This window comes from Sphaeramia orbicularis, chromosome 19 (assembly GCF_902148855.1).
Source record: "Sphaeramia orbicularis chromosome 19, fSphaOr1.1, whole genome shotgun sequence".
NCBI classification, from domain to species: Eukaryota; Metazoa; Chordata; class Actinopteri; order Kurtiformes; family Apogonidae; genus Sphaeramia; species Sphaeramia orbicularis.
In genome coordinates this window covers 17,972,637-17,985,895 of record NC_043975.1, presented here as the reverse complement: position 1 = coordinate 17,985,895, position 13,259 = coordinate 17,972,637, and the positions used below count along the sequence as shown (strand labels likewise).

At 38.4% G+C, this 13,259-nt stretch overlaps 3 non-coding genes across 3 annotated transcripts; all 3 read right to left on the bottom strand.

Annotated features, from left to right (window-relative positions):
• Positions 1 to 462: 462 nt before the first annotated feature.
• On the bottom strand, positions 463 to 536 carry trnat-agu (transfer RNA threonine (anticodon AGU)). Its single transcript has one exon. It is a non-coding gene; the product is annotated as a tRNA-Thr (tRNA).
• Positions 537 to 2,809: 2,273 nt separating this feature from the next.
• trnat-agu (transfer RNA threonine (anticodon AGU)) lies at positions 2,810 to 2,883 on the bottom strand. The gene has a single exon. It is a non-coding gene; the product is annotated as a tRNA-Thr (tRNA).
• Positions 2,884 to 3,543: 660 nt separating this feature from the next.
• Positions 3,544 to 3,616, bottom strand: trnai-uau (transfer RNA isoleucine (anticodon UAU)). Its single transcript has one exon. It is a non-coding gene; the product is annotated as a tRNA-Ile (tRNA).
• Positions 3,617 to 13,259: the final 9,643 nt, after the last annotated feature.

The window sequence follows — 13,259 nt, the reverse complement described above, 5'->3', positions numbered from 1 at the left end:
GTGGGGAAATATTTCAGATCATTTGTGCATGCTCAGTGTTTACATGAATCCATTCGTCCACGAAGCTTCTGCTAGATTAGCCATGTTAGTTTGGCATAAAGACTAGAATCATAAGAAAAAATGCTAGGTTTGCGCTCTCTAAATACAGAAACACTCAACCTGGTAAGATAAAATAGGGTAGTCCTTTATTAGTCACATGACCATGACATTTGCAGTGTTGCAACTGCATATATAAAAAGTCGCACCCAGTAGAAACAGTCATATAAATATGTTCAGAAAATATAAATAACACATGGAGCATCTAAAACTAAACTGCACTGTCTTGCCACCAGTCCACCTCAAGCTCTATGGTCTTTCCTGGCATTGATTTGGAAGTAGTTCTGCCGACACTAGTCCACAAAACCCTGGTTTAGTTACTTGTACTCCTTTTGATAAAGTCAACAGCTTCCAGAGTTTTGTGAAAGGCACTGCTGGGATTTGAACCCAGGATCTCCTGTTTACTAGACAGGCGCTTTGACCAGCTAAGCCACAGCGCCACATGACAGACCCATCAATCTCACTAATGCAATTTTTTCCATTATGGCTATGTTGGACAGTATAATTAGGAAAAGTACAGGTGTTACTGGTAACATTAACAATGGCTCTGTTCCATGTAGTTTCTCCTGAAGGCTGTTCTAGTGAACCAGCAAGGAAATTTCTGAGGTCATAAACTGATGCAATGGGATGTAGTTTTAATGACAATAGTCCCACCTGAGTGTTTTGTACCATAACAAGTCAAAACATCAGCTGTGAAAAGGGTCTGTTAAAGCTATACCTACCGATGTGGCATTTCTCACAGCACTTAGCAAAAGTTTGAACATGAACAACCCGCCTCCCTCCAAAGCCCCGCCCCCTTCCCTCTGCCTGAGCTCTGAGGCTCCTCCTCCTCTCTCCTGATGCGGAGGAAGCAGAGGTGGAGGTCCGGTCCGTTTTGGCGTGTCCGCGGACCCCTCCCTCAGTAATCAGATGCATCATCCACCTGCCGCGGGCCCGCGGCTCCTGTTCCATCAGTAGACCTGGTCTGTGCAGTACTGGGTCAGTGTCTTCACTGCAGTGCCCAGGGGACGGGCGCGCGCACTGTGAATGCGCGGCCTCCGCGAATTTTCCGTGTACATTTGAAGTTTCATAGTCCATACAATTATCATCCTACATCATCTTACATGTGTGACACCATGTACATGTACCTGTATGAGTCCCACCGTCATAAAAGCTGAGCTTTATGCAGACCTGTTCAGTCCAGTACAGCTGACTTCCGGACTTTTATCTCCATCCTTCATTCATCAGACTCCCGTTTGTGCCCCTCAGTTGTCGTTTCTGTTCATAAATCCGTTTTTTCCCTTCCACATGTGCATGTCAGTTCTATCCAAACACATCCTAAACAGTAGACTGTGGTCAGTGACAGGAGAAGCAGCGCGAGTGACGCGTCAGATTCAGAGGTACACATATCGGATGTGAGACGGCGATAATGGATCGGATGCTGGACGGCCGTAATGGATGATTGACAGGAGGCTCAGCCAGGTTCGGCCAATTATTTTATTCGGACCGACTAAAATGATTGGTCAGACTTTTATCAGAAATATATGAGAATTAAACATTTTTGAGTTTCAATACCTGGTGGATTTCTTTTACATTTTAGTTTGACACATGCATATCAGGAGCATTTTAAGATGACAAAAGAAAAGTGTAAAAAGGCCACATCATACGGTATAGCTTTAAGAGGATATGAACTGCAATTAAAGGTTCAGTTTGTAAGAGTCATACATCCTCATTTGCATACTTGAAGTTTACATTAAAGCTTGTGTGTTTTGTGTTGGGAACTGTTTTGGTTACCTTGTTATTCCAATGTAGAAGACTTTGTTTAGTTTCACCTCAGAATCCTTAAAGGTGCTGGGGGAAGAAGGTCTGAGTGTCTGTTCATACAGAAGTCAACTGCCTGCTCTTCCCTGCACTGATTTGAAGGTAAATCTGCCTGCACCAGTCCACAAAGTGCTGGTTTATTTACCTAAACTCCTTGTGCCAAGGCAAACACCTGCAGCGTTATCAGAGAACTTAAGCAGGAGACGGAGTTGTATTTTTAAAAGGCACTGCTGGGATCCGAACCCAAGATTTCCTGTTTACTAGGCAGGCACTTTAACCAACCAAGCCACAGCACCATATAAACTCACACCTAATGCACTTTTTCACAAAAGACATTTTCGATGGTAAACGCAGCACTAGTGTACAACATTAGCTACCATTTATTTAGATATGAAAAACAGGCTCAATACATTATAAACTCCAACAAAATAAGCCTTAAAGCATCATGCATTGCCCTTAGTTAATTAGAATTTTGCATAGGCATTGCTTTTTTCTTTGACTGATATCATTAATTAGGTGCTGAAATAAACACAATCCACTAAGATTTGAGAAGGGTCTAAAGGGCCCATGGGTCCTCTGGGATCCCCTAGAGGTTTAATCCATGTCTGTCCTGAAAAGGTTAAAAACGGAAATTATGTTCTGTATGTTTGGAAAATAAAACTGGATAAAATAAGGGTTGTGATGTCAAATGTTATTTGACCCCTGTGTGTCAGTGACTGGATGTTCACCAATGTCTGCTCCTACAGAAAAGCACAAGGAGCTCTTTTGTCTTTCCTGCACTGATTTAGAGGTAGTCCCACCCACACAAGTCCAGAAACTCCTGTGTTAGTTTTCTGCGCTCCTTGTCATCCTCATCTGAGATGAGGCCAACAACTGCCTTCTGCAGGAAACTGTTTCCAGAGTTGTGTTTAAAAGGCACTGCTGGGATTTGAACCCAGGATCTCCTGTTTACTAGACAGGCGCTTTGACCAACTAAGCCACAGTGCCATACATTCACTAATTAATATGAAGTGCTACAAAAACCCATTGAAACACTGTATGTGTGTTGTGTATTACTGTGTGTGTGAGGTCTATGGGGTACAATGCTGATTACAGAGTTTGACCAGCAAGAAGGAGGGAGTGAGGGTTAGAATTAGAGAGGATACCTTGGCTATCATCCATCTCCAACTACCTGCGCTGTGTCAAGGGTGATATGCAGCTGAGCTTGCTGATCAGTCTGTCAAGTGTCCTCCATGCTGCCACTCCTGCAGACACCTCATAGAAGATGGCAGATTTCGTGATTGAGTCAAAAAAGGTCCTTGAGGGCTCCTTGGAGCCCAAACGACTTGGGTTTCCTCACCAGGTAGACCCACCTGACCCGTGCAGTTGTGTTGTCGATCCAGTCCAGTTTCTTGTTTAGGTGACACCCAAGTATTTGCAAGAGTTTGCAATATCAGTGTCAATTCTGTGGGTGTTTGCCAGTGTCAGGGGTGAAGAGGGTGTCTGTTCATATAGAAGTTCACTGATAGCTCTATCCTGCTTTGATTTGGAGGTAGATCTGCCTTCCCCAGTCCAATTAGTGCTAGTTGAGTTACCTGAACTCTTTGTGTTGAGGAAACAATTGAAGAGTCTTCAGAGAACTTCAGCAGGAGACAGTTATAGTGTAAAAGGCACTGCTGGGATTCGGACCCAGGATCTCCTGTTTATAAGACAGGCGCTTTAACCAACTAAGCCACATGACTTAATCATCATTCTCACAATTGCAGTTTTTTCATAATTGACATTTTGGACAAGAATCATAAGAAAAAATGCTAGGTTTGCTCCCTCCAAATGCAGAAACACTCAACCTGGGTAAGATATAACTGGGTACTCCTTTATTAGTCTCATGACAGGGACATTTGCAGTGTTGCAAAAGCATATTGATAGCAAGAAATTTGCTAAATATGTTCAGAAAATGTAAATAACACACCTGGAGTATCTAAGAGCAAACTGCACTGTCTTGCCACTAGTCCAACTCAAGTTCTCTGGTTTTTCCTGCTTTGATTTGGAGGTAGTTCTGCCTACAAAATCATTAATCAGTTACCTGGGCTCCTTGTAATGAAGGCATCCATTTCCAGAGATTCATGAAAGCCACTGCTGGGATTTGAACCCAGTATCTCCTGTTTACTAGACAGGCAATTTGCCCATCCAAGCCATAGCACCACATGATGTCATTACAAATCTCACAAATGCAGTTTTTTCACAATAAACATTTTGGACAGTATAATCAGGAAAAGCACAGGCGTTACTGGTAACATTAACAATGGTTTTGATCCATTTAGTTTCTCCAGAAGGCTGTTCTAGTCAACCAGCATGAAAATTTCCAAGGCCATACACTGATAAAATAGAATGCAGCTAGTTTTAATGATAGAAGTCACACCTCAGTGTTTTGTACCATAACAAGTCAAAACATCAGCTGTGAAAATGGTCTGTTAAGAAGATGTCTTGCAATTAAAGGTTCAATATGTAAGATTCATACATGCTCATATGCTTACTTGAAGTTTACATTAAAGTGTTACATGTTTTGTATTGTGAACTGTTTTGGTTACCTCATTATTGCAATGTAAAGCACTTTGGCTAGTTTCACCTCAGAATCCTCAAGGTGTCAGGGGAGAAGGGGATGTTTATTCATATGGAAGTTCACTGCTTGCACTTTCCAGCATTGATTTGAAGGTAAGTTTGCCTGCACCATTCCACAAAGTGCTGGATTAGTTACCTGTACTCCTTGTGCAGTTGTAGTCTATAGCAGGAGACAGTCATCAGAGTTGTGTTTTTAAAAGATGCTGCTCGGATTTGAACCCAGAATCTCCTTTTTATACTAGACAGGCACTTTAACCAACTAAGCCATAGCACCATACAGATGTCAAATGCAGTGAGCTTTTTTCACAGGAGACATTTTTGATGGTAACTACAGGAAAATCACGGGTGTTACTGGTAACATTAACAATAGCTCTGTTCCATTTAGTTTCCCCACAAGGTTGTTCCATTAAATCAGCATGAAAATTTCCAAGACCAGAAACTGAACTATCAGACGGTGGAAATACATAAATAGAAAGACTGCACCCCTGAAAGTTATAGAGGAAACATCCTCATAAATGTCTCCACGATCTGTTTGTAGCTGGTATTGATATCCCTGCAGCTTCAACATGAGCAGATTTATGGTGATTTTTCCCTGTTTTAATTCTTTTTCACCTCACTCTCAAAGATTGACGAAAATGTGTCAAAAGAACAAACATTTTGTTGCTGATGTGTATCATGTATGAAGAGAGGTGAAGTCCTCTGAGTTTAGAGCAAAACTAGATGTTTATGTACTTTGTCACAAACCGTGGCTTTCTTGTCTTGTGAAAATTAATTTCTAAATTGGTAAACATCGTATGTGTAAATGATGGCACAATTCTATGTATCAACACTAATTTTTTTTTTCAAATCATACCTAAGGAATGATACATAATTGCGTGAACATTAAGAAAACAATGCAAAATAAACCTTATTTAGCCAGCAATAGTACCACACAATAACTTTAAATATCATGTCACATTGAGGCACATATCACAGATAATTATTACTTTGTTAAATACCAGTACATATTCATATATACTGTTGTTGAAAGACATTATTTTGTGCAACATCCATACTTAAAAGGTACTTCCATGTATGTTAGTTGCAACATACCAACATCGATAAATAAAAATGTGCTTTGTTATCAGTACTTTTACATTGATGTGCAACTTCTACTAACTTACAGCCACACTTCTGAATTTTTTTTTATGCATGCATGTGCCCATAAACATTTTATCCCCTGTATCATCAGTAGAAATGCTTTGATGATTGGCATAGACTCAGTGCTTAGTTTGTACATGTCCTTTGCATGTCCTCCAGGGGGCAGCATCACATAGTTATGCATAATAATGACTGTGTTCATGGCTTTTGCTGCTTCGGAGATAACCCTCTATCCCCTCAATACATTATTTATATAGGGTTTAACACACCAGTATTCAGTATTTACTCTAATAATTTTCTCTATATAATTGATGAATAAACCCTAGATTTATTTCTAAGTATAGATTATAATATAGAAACTATTGTGCAATTGTTTCAGCATAGCAATTATAGAACATTAGTAGAACAAAGAACAGTTTTTACACGACAACAAATTTCTCTCAGGCCGTTAAAATGTTAATTTCAACGCAATACCATCTCAGTTACATGTCACATGTAGATTTATTGCTCTCATCACTTGAGGCCTGCTGCTGCTGCTAGTATTATCCTAGAGGGATTACCTTGGTGGGGATCAATGGTTATCCATGTGTTTTGTATGTGATGTCATTATGTTCTGAAAAAAAAACAAACAAACATACTGGATGGGTTTCTGTTTCATTACATCAGAAATAAATGATAACATTGTGGAGCTTGTGAGTGTGATATAAATGAAGAGTGAATTGAGAGCAGTGTGTGTGCGTGTGCGTGTGCGTGTGTGTGCGCGCGAGGCTGTTCCCGTCAAGTCCAGCTGGTATGCGTGAGCGTGTCCTCCAGGTCATTCTCCTCTGGGGAGTTCAACATCTTTTGTCTCCATGGCCGCCGGACAGGAATCTGTTTCTAATGTTCACATGAATAAATGCAGCTCTGTGACATTTCCAACACGTCACACGGGAAAGGATTTCTTCAGAGCACTCAGCTGGACTCTCCAAATTGGGGGTTTTGATCTGATGCATTTACATATGTCACACACAAAAGTGCAAGATCATGTATGTTTCATCGCAACCCATCCAGCTCTGCTTACATGGGAATAATCATCAAGCACATTTTCACAGGGATCATGACCAAGTCGGTTTTTATCAGCCATGAAACTGTCAGATTTACTTCTTCTTAAAGGTAAATCAAACAGAAACGCATTGAAGTGTGCACTAATATCTAAGAATGATCTAAGCCTAATAGTTTCTCTCAATCATCTGTCTCTGCTGGTGCTGATAAAGCCCAAACATGGCAAGGATGATTCTCCTGAAGTGATGCATCCTGAAAGCAAGACATGACTTATATATGAGAATCACCTCAGAAACGTTCCTTCCATGAGGGAGGTGATCACCCTTATCAATTTTTAAAGCCCAGGTTATTGACACTAACCTGACTTATGGAGGTTATGCAGAGGCCATGGTAATGATTCGCTAAGCTTTCACATACAACACCAGAGGGGCTGGCTCTTACTTTAACATATTGGTTGATAGCGGTCGTTATTGCTTCAATGAATATTACGGTAATGTCTGTGCAATGGGGCCCTCTTTGTCCGTCTGCTGTTGCACTGGATATTTGTATTCTGCCCTGTGGGGTAGTGACACATATAGAAAACAGAGTCCAAAAGGCTCTTAAGCAGGAAACATGCTCCAGAATAAAACATGCACTAAGTCTTAAATATAGCATGGTGATCACATAAGAGGGCTCTTCCTGACCGTTTACAAAGACGCACTCAATATGTCATAAAAATGAGTACATGCAATAGATAGTTCGTGAAAAAACAGCTGGCCTGAGGCAAAAAATGAAAGCAATGACTGATGTGACACCTAAAGCAGAACAGGCATGAAAAAAGAATTTCTGCATATATATTTTATCATAGATTTTTTTCATTAGTTTATTTTTCTTCAACTCCAAATGAAGCTGAAGTATCATAAAGTGTAATTGGATTGGCTCTGAAACAGCTTCAGCTTTCCTAGAATTACAATGAAATTCTCCATAAAAATACCAAGATAAGGTTTCTTTCCTGGTATTGCTCTGATCTCATTCACCATATTTGGATCTTTTAAAGTGACCTGGTGGTCCATCTTTAATTGTGTTTCTGGTAATAAAAAGCTTTGATAACTTGATCACTTCTTAAATCAGACTTTCAAAACTTCTTATTGAATAAAACTAATTTTTGCTTCTTAAATGCTTTTCCTCTGCTCCTTTAAACTTAGTCCTCGCAGAATACAACCATAACTACCATTAGCTTTAAGTCTTTACATTGTTATTTATGCCATGTTTTCTTCTTTCACACAGAACAAGAGGATTATGCTATAAAAAAATCAGTGTTGCATTTATTTATTAATGGACGAGGTCAATTTGTACCTGCTTTTGCAGTTCAAATAAAGACAAATAAAGAACTAGAAAGACTTCAACATAAACACAAATCCATGAATAAATCTTACAAAATAACCTTTATGAATCACTCATCATTGTGTGCTAATGTGAAATTTAGGGTGGAATTGTTGTGCTTAGAGCCAGTTTTGTTGTTCTGTCTTAGAAAAGGATTTTTTTTTTTTTTTTTTTACATTGAAGTCAGGTTGTTATCATGGACGTATGGGCAGCTAAGGTAGCCAACAGTTAGCTTAGCTTAGAGTGGTTGTATGTAATACTGTACTGGTGTTCCACAATCTCAACAGCGGGGGGAAGTCATGACCCGGAACACACTTAGGATGACGAAAACCACCAATGAATCAATGCCAAGTATCCACAGACTATCACTAATTGAATAAAGTATAAAACTTGTGAACTATGGTATCATCAAGTTTTCTGTCATAGCTTTTATTTTGCCACTGAAAATAACAGTGTCTTATAATCATCACATGCTACATCAGCTGATAATTTACATCACAGGTGTCAAACATATGGCCCGGGGGCCAAAACTGGCCCGCAAAGTGTTCCAATCTGGCCCGCGAGATGAATTTACAAAGTGAAAAATGCAAAAATTACCCTGAAGATATTAACAGTCAAGGGCATAAACTCAAAAATAACAGCATAATAACTCCAAATTATACTAAATAATTATTATTAAATTAAATTATTAAATTATTAAATTAAAATTATAATGACTCCAAATTTTCTTGGTTTAATGTGAAAAAATTAATACGATATTAAGCTTCTAAATAATGGCAACACCTATTTTTTCTCTTTGATTTATTGCAAAGAACATTAAATTCTGATATCCTTTAACAATAAAATGTCAATAACCTGAACAAATATGAACAACCTGGAATGTCTAAAGAAAAATCAGTGCAATTTTAACAATATTCTGCCTGTTTTGTGCCTTTGTAGATCTGATCTGTAATGCACATGCAGAAATCATAAGTTGAGGCCTAATATTGATAAGATTGTGCTTGTTTTTCTTCAGAAATTTCAGTTTTTTCCAGTTATTCACATCTTTTTTGTTTTGGATGGAAATAGTTTCATCATCTAATGTTATTTTTTGCACTACAAAATTTGGAGTTGTCATTATTTATAGGTTATCATGTTATTGTTTCAGTGGTTCGGCCCACTGGAGATCAAATTGGGCTGAATATGACCCCTGAACAAAAATGAGTTTGACACCCCTGGTTTACATTATAGCTCTGTTAGCTTAGCTCTGTTTTTAGACAGAAAACAACTACAAAAAAAAGACAAAACACCTCCCTTTTCTGTACAATTTGTATTGTCAGTAGCTGAACTAAAAATCTGTTTGGAATCGAACAAAGTCAGAATTGTCACAGTTTAGTCTTAACTGTGGATCAACAAACAACAACTTAGCAAAGATAATAACATCACACAAAGGATACCCTATAATGAATGACACCGAATGACAGTAGTCGTTCTGGTTCTGGTCTGGTTAAATTAACTGCTCCCTTTGGTTTATACTTCTGTCATTCCGTTTACAAACGTGTACTCAAGTTGGATCAGATTTAAGGGCATTGCTTCGAGCCAGGGGTGAGAAGGGGTTGGGTTGTCTTCTTCACACCAACATCATTATCATTCTGCTTTATTCCAGCATCATTTCACCCCAAAAGCTTGTCATTCAGTTTTAATGCTCAGAGCACAGGGGAGGGGTTGTCATTTACTTTACAAAAGTTAGTTAGGAATAAAGTAGAATGACAATGAAATCACCCCTGGCTCAAAGAAATGTCCTTAACCCTTTCATGCATGAATTATGAGAACCTTAATCAAGATTTTTTTTCCTGAGTGTTTTTATTCCTCTTTAGGCATGAAAAAAAAAAACAATGTGATTGAATTTTTTTTTTAATCAACCTGTATTTCATGGAGTTACAAAAATGTCCACTCAGCTACACCTTGAATTTTATTCTTGAAGCAAGAAACATGTATTTAAAACCCAATATCATAAAGTGATATGAAAAGAGTGAAATGAAACCATGTTTAATGCAGCTAATCTGATGTTTTCTCACATTTTAACATATTCTAATACTAGTTATTACTCACTTCATGGAGATAATATGCAAAAAATAAGTATTAACAATTGATTTCCACTCAAGAACCAATCAAGAACAGCAAAGTTACAATAATGGTATGAATTGCAGTTTATGAGATGATGCATAAGTGTCCACTGTGTTGGTTGATATGGAACTAAAACAACAAAACCCATGAATATACAAGAGAACAGCTGTAGAGTAAGTGTCCACTGTAGTGACCACTATGCATGAAAGGGTTAAATTTGATCCAAATCGGGTACACGTTTGTAAACCGAACGGAGCGGTCATTTTACCGTACCAGAACGATTACTGTCATTCATCAATCGGTGTCATTCATTTTAGGGTATCCCATCACATAATCATTTTATGCCTTCATAAGCTTCATACTCAAACTCACCCAAGAGGAAAAAAAAACGATACCACTTCAGCATCAAACTCATTCTTTTCATTTAGAGCTGAGTCCAGTGGTGAAAATAACAACAGCGATTCTAACTTTTATCAGTCATTTTCTTTGACTCTAAAAGTTGTGTCACGGTAGTTCTAATCCCATTTGTCCACTTTGGGATCATTTGGTTGTTTTTCATTGCCCTGTAGACTTGGTTTTCCTCACCATGGTTGGAAAACAGAGTGACTCACTACTCCCTCTAGTGGTCACATATATCTGACAGCGTAAATACAGTCACGGAAAGAAATATTAGACCACCTTTGTTTTCTTCAATTTCTTGTTCATTTTAATGCCTGGTTCAGTTAAAGGTACATTTGTTCAGACAAATATAATGATAACAACGAAAATAGCTCATAGGAGTTTAATTTAAGAGCTGATTTCTAACTATTTTCCATGGTTTTCTTGATAATTACCAAAATCACCTCAGTTCTTACATCCATAGCGATGGCATTATACTGACAAAAACAGTGCTTTTAGGCATTCCATGTTTTTTTATCTGTCTGTTTTAGTTACATGATACACACAGGCGTTAGTACTTGATTGCATAACCATTATTTTTGATGATTTTTGATGGTCTAATAATTTTTTCCATGACTGTACATTCAGTTCATATCTCTACATTGGGAGTCAACTACAGTATAATATGTAACAGTCCTTGATTCTGAACACATTTTTTCAATATTAGAAAGTTAATACCTGCTAATATAAGGTGTTTCCCCCCAGGTGTTTCTTATTCAGTTATTCTCACTTTTGTTACGCCCCAGCCTAGGGGTTCACCAGGGCGAACATAATAGGCTCAACTTTTGTCCCCTCCCAGCTCCCAAGCACACACGTCAGTCAAAAACTAAAATTCGCAGTATTTATTATCAGTATTTTGTTCAACAACTAAGGAAGGGTTAGGGGAGGGAGCGGCTAAAACAACAAACAAAATCTCTTCTAGTTTAAACTAACTTACCTAATCCAAAATAAATGCAGGAAATAAAATACAGAAAATTTACCTAACTACCTAACCAAAAACAGGAGAAAATGGGAAAAGCAAAAGAGCCGACCTCCCCTACCTGAAAAAGGTTCAATTTAACAAAAACTATTTACAAACACAAACAATCGAATTTTTTCAGGAGCACGAAGACTGACGGTCACACACACATGAACACAGGGTTGAGAGCTGGCAGGAGGCAAGAGCGAGCAAGGATGGGAGCTCCAGGGCCATCTTTAAAGGGCCGGGCAATCATGCTCCCCCAATCAGAAACCTGCAACAAAACAACAAAAGGGGCACAGCACACCTACAGGACGGGGGGAAAACACACACACTAAACAGAAAACACATACATATACATATAAATAGATAAATTATGACCCAGGGTCATAACACTTTTTGTATCCTAAAAAGCTTCTGAAAGTGTGTGTGTGTGTGTGTGTGTTTGTGTGTGTGTGTGTGTGTGTGTGTGTGTGTGTGTATGTACTGCTCACTGAATCACAAGTATTTGGACAAACCCAACCTGTCAGCCTGAGCACAGTACACATGATTAAACTATTCTTTCAAGGTATAATCTTAGCATCACATGAAGGGATTTAAGAGGGGATTTCTTTGAGTCACAGAAGTCTTCCTAATCCCTCACTCTTGGTTGTTTTAAAGATTACACATATCTAATCTTAAGGGAAAGTTTGCCTTAATCTCATATAAATCCCAATGCACACTGCTCCTCATATCCCATCACTTCAGAACTGTTTCTCACAGACACACAACACTCTCCATAAAAATTAGACTACACTGCCAGTTACAGATTAGAGACTTTTAATGTTGATTATGATAATCCTTCAATTTTCTTGCTTTTGGGCTGAGGAGCTTTATAATGTTTCTCATGACCCCCAAATCAAGGGAGACCACAAATATAATTGTGTCTACAGCAAATGTCAAAGAACGATATAAATCAGTATGAACTTCAGGGAATATGTAGCTAAGTCAAATCCTCTACATGTGCAACAAAAACCAAAGTGACGCAAGAAACTTTGATCATTGGACTGAAAATAGACTTGGATTAATTTGATAAAAGCAGTGCTTATTGTTCCTCTCCGGAGTTCTCTGTTAGAACGTCAGCATGTCACTGTGTCAGTATTGATCAGACTGGGTCTAACTGGAGATGTTAATAAAGTTCGAGTCTCTGTATTGATTGTGCGCCTATTATCAGCCAATGTATTGGGCGCTAACTCAATGTTCAATGTCAGGCTCTGGGCTGATGTGTTGGTTTTATCGCAGTCCTTGTAAATAAGTTTCGTCCTGGTTTACACAAAGAACTTTATGTGATCCCTTGACAAAGTAATATGTCATTTGGGCATGAAAAGCATTATGAGGAGCCCAGTGATATTATCTTAACCCTTGATTAGTCTCATCTGACCAATTTAAGTGGAAATATACACTTCTTTCATTTAATTACTATAAAATAACATGGATGTTCCGTAATAAACCTGGAGCAATATTGGATTTAAGACACTGGTTTACAACTGGGAAAATCCTGGCCCCTCCCCCCTTGAATGTTGACAATGAAAACACATGATTCTAGTCTGACGTCTTTATTAGGAGCCAGATAACTGATGAACTGAACATCTAAATCAATGCAATAAAGTATCTAAGTAAACAAATGTGAGTGCCAGAATGTCAAACACAAAGCAAGCAACCAATTAATTTGGCTAAACTA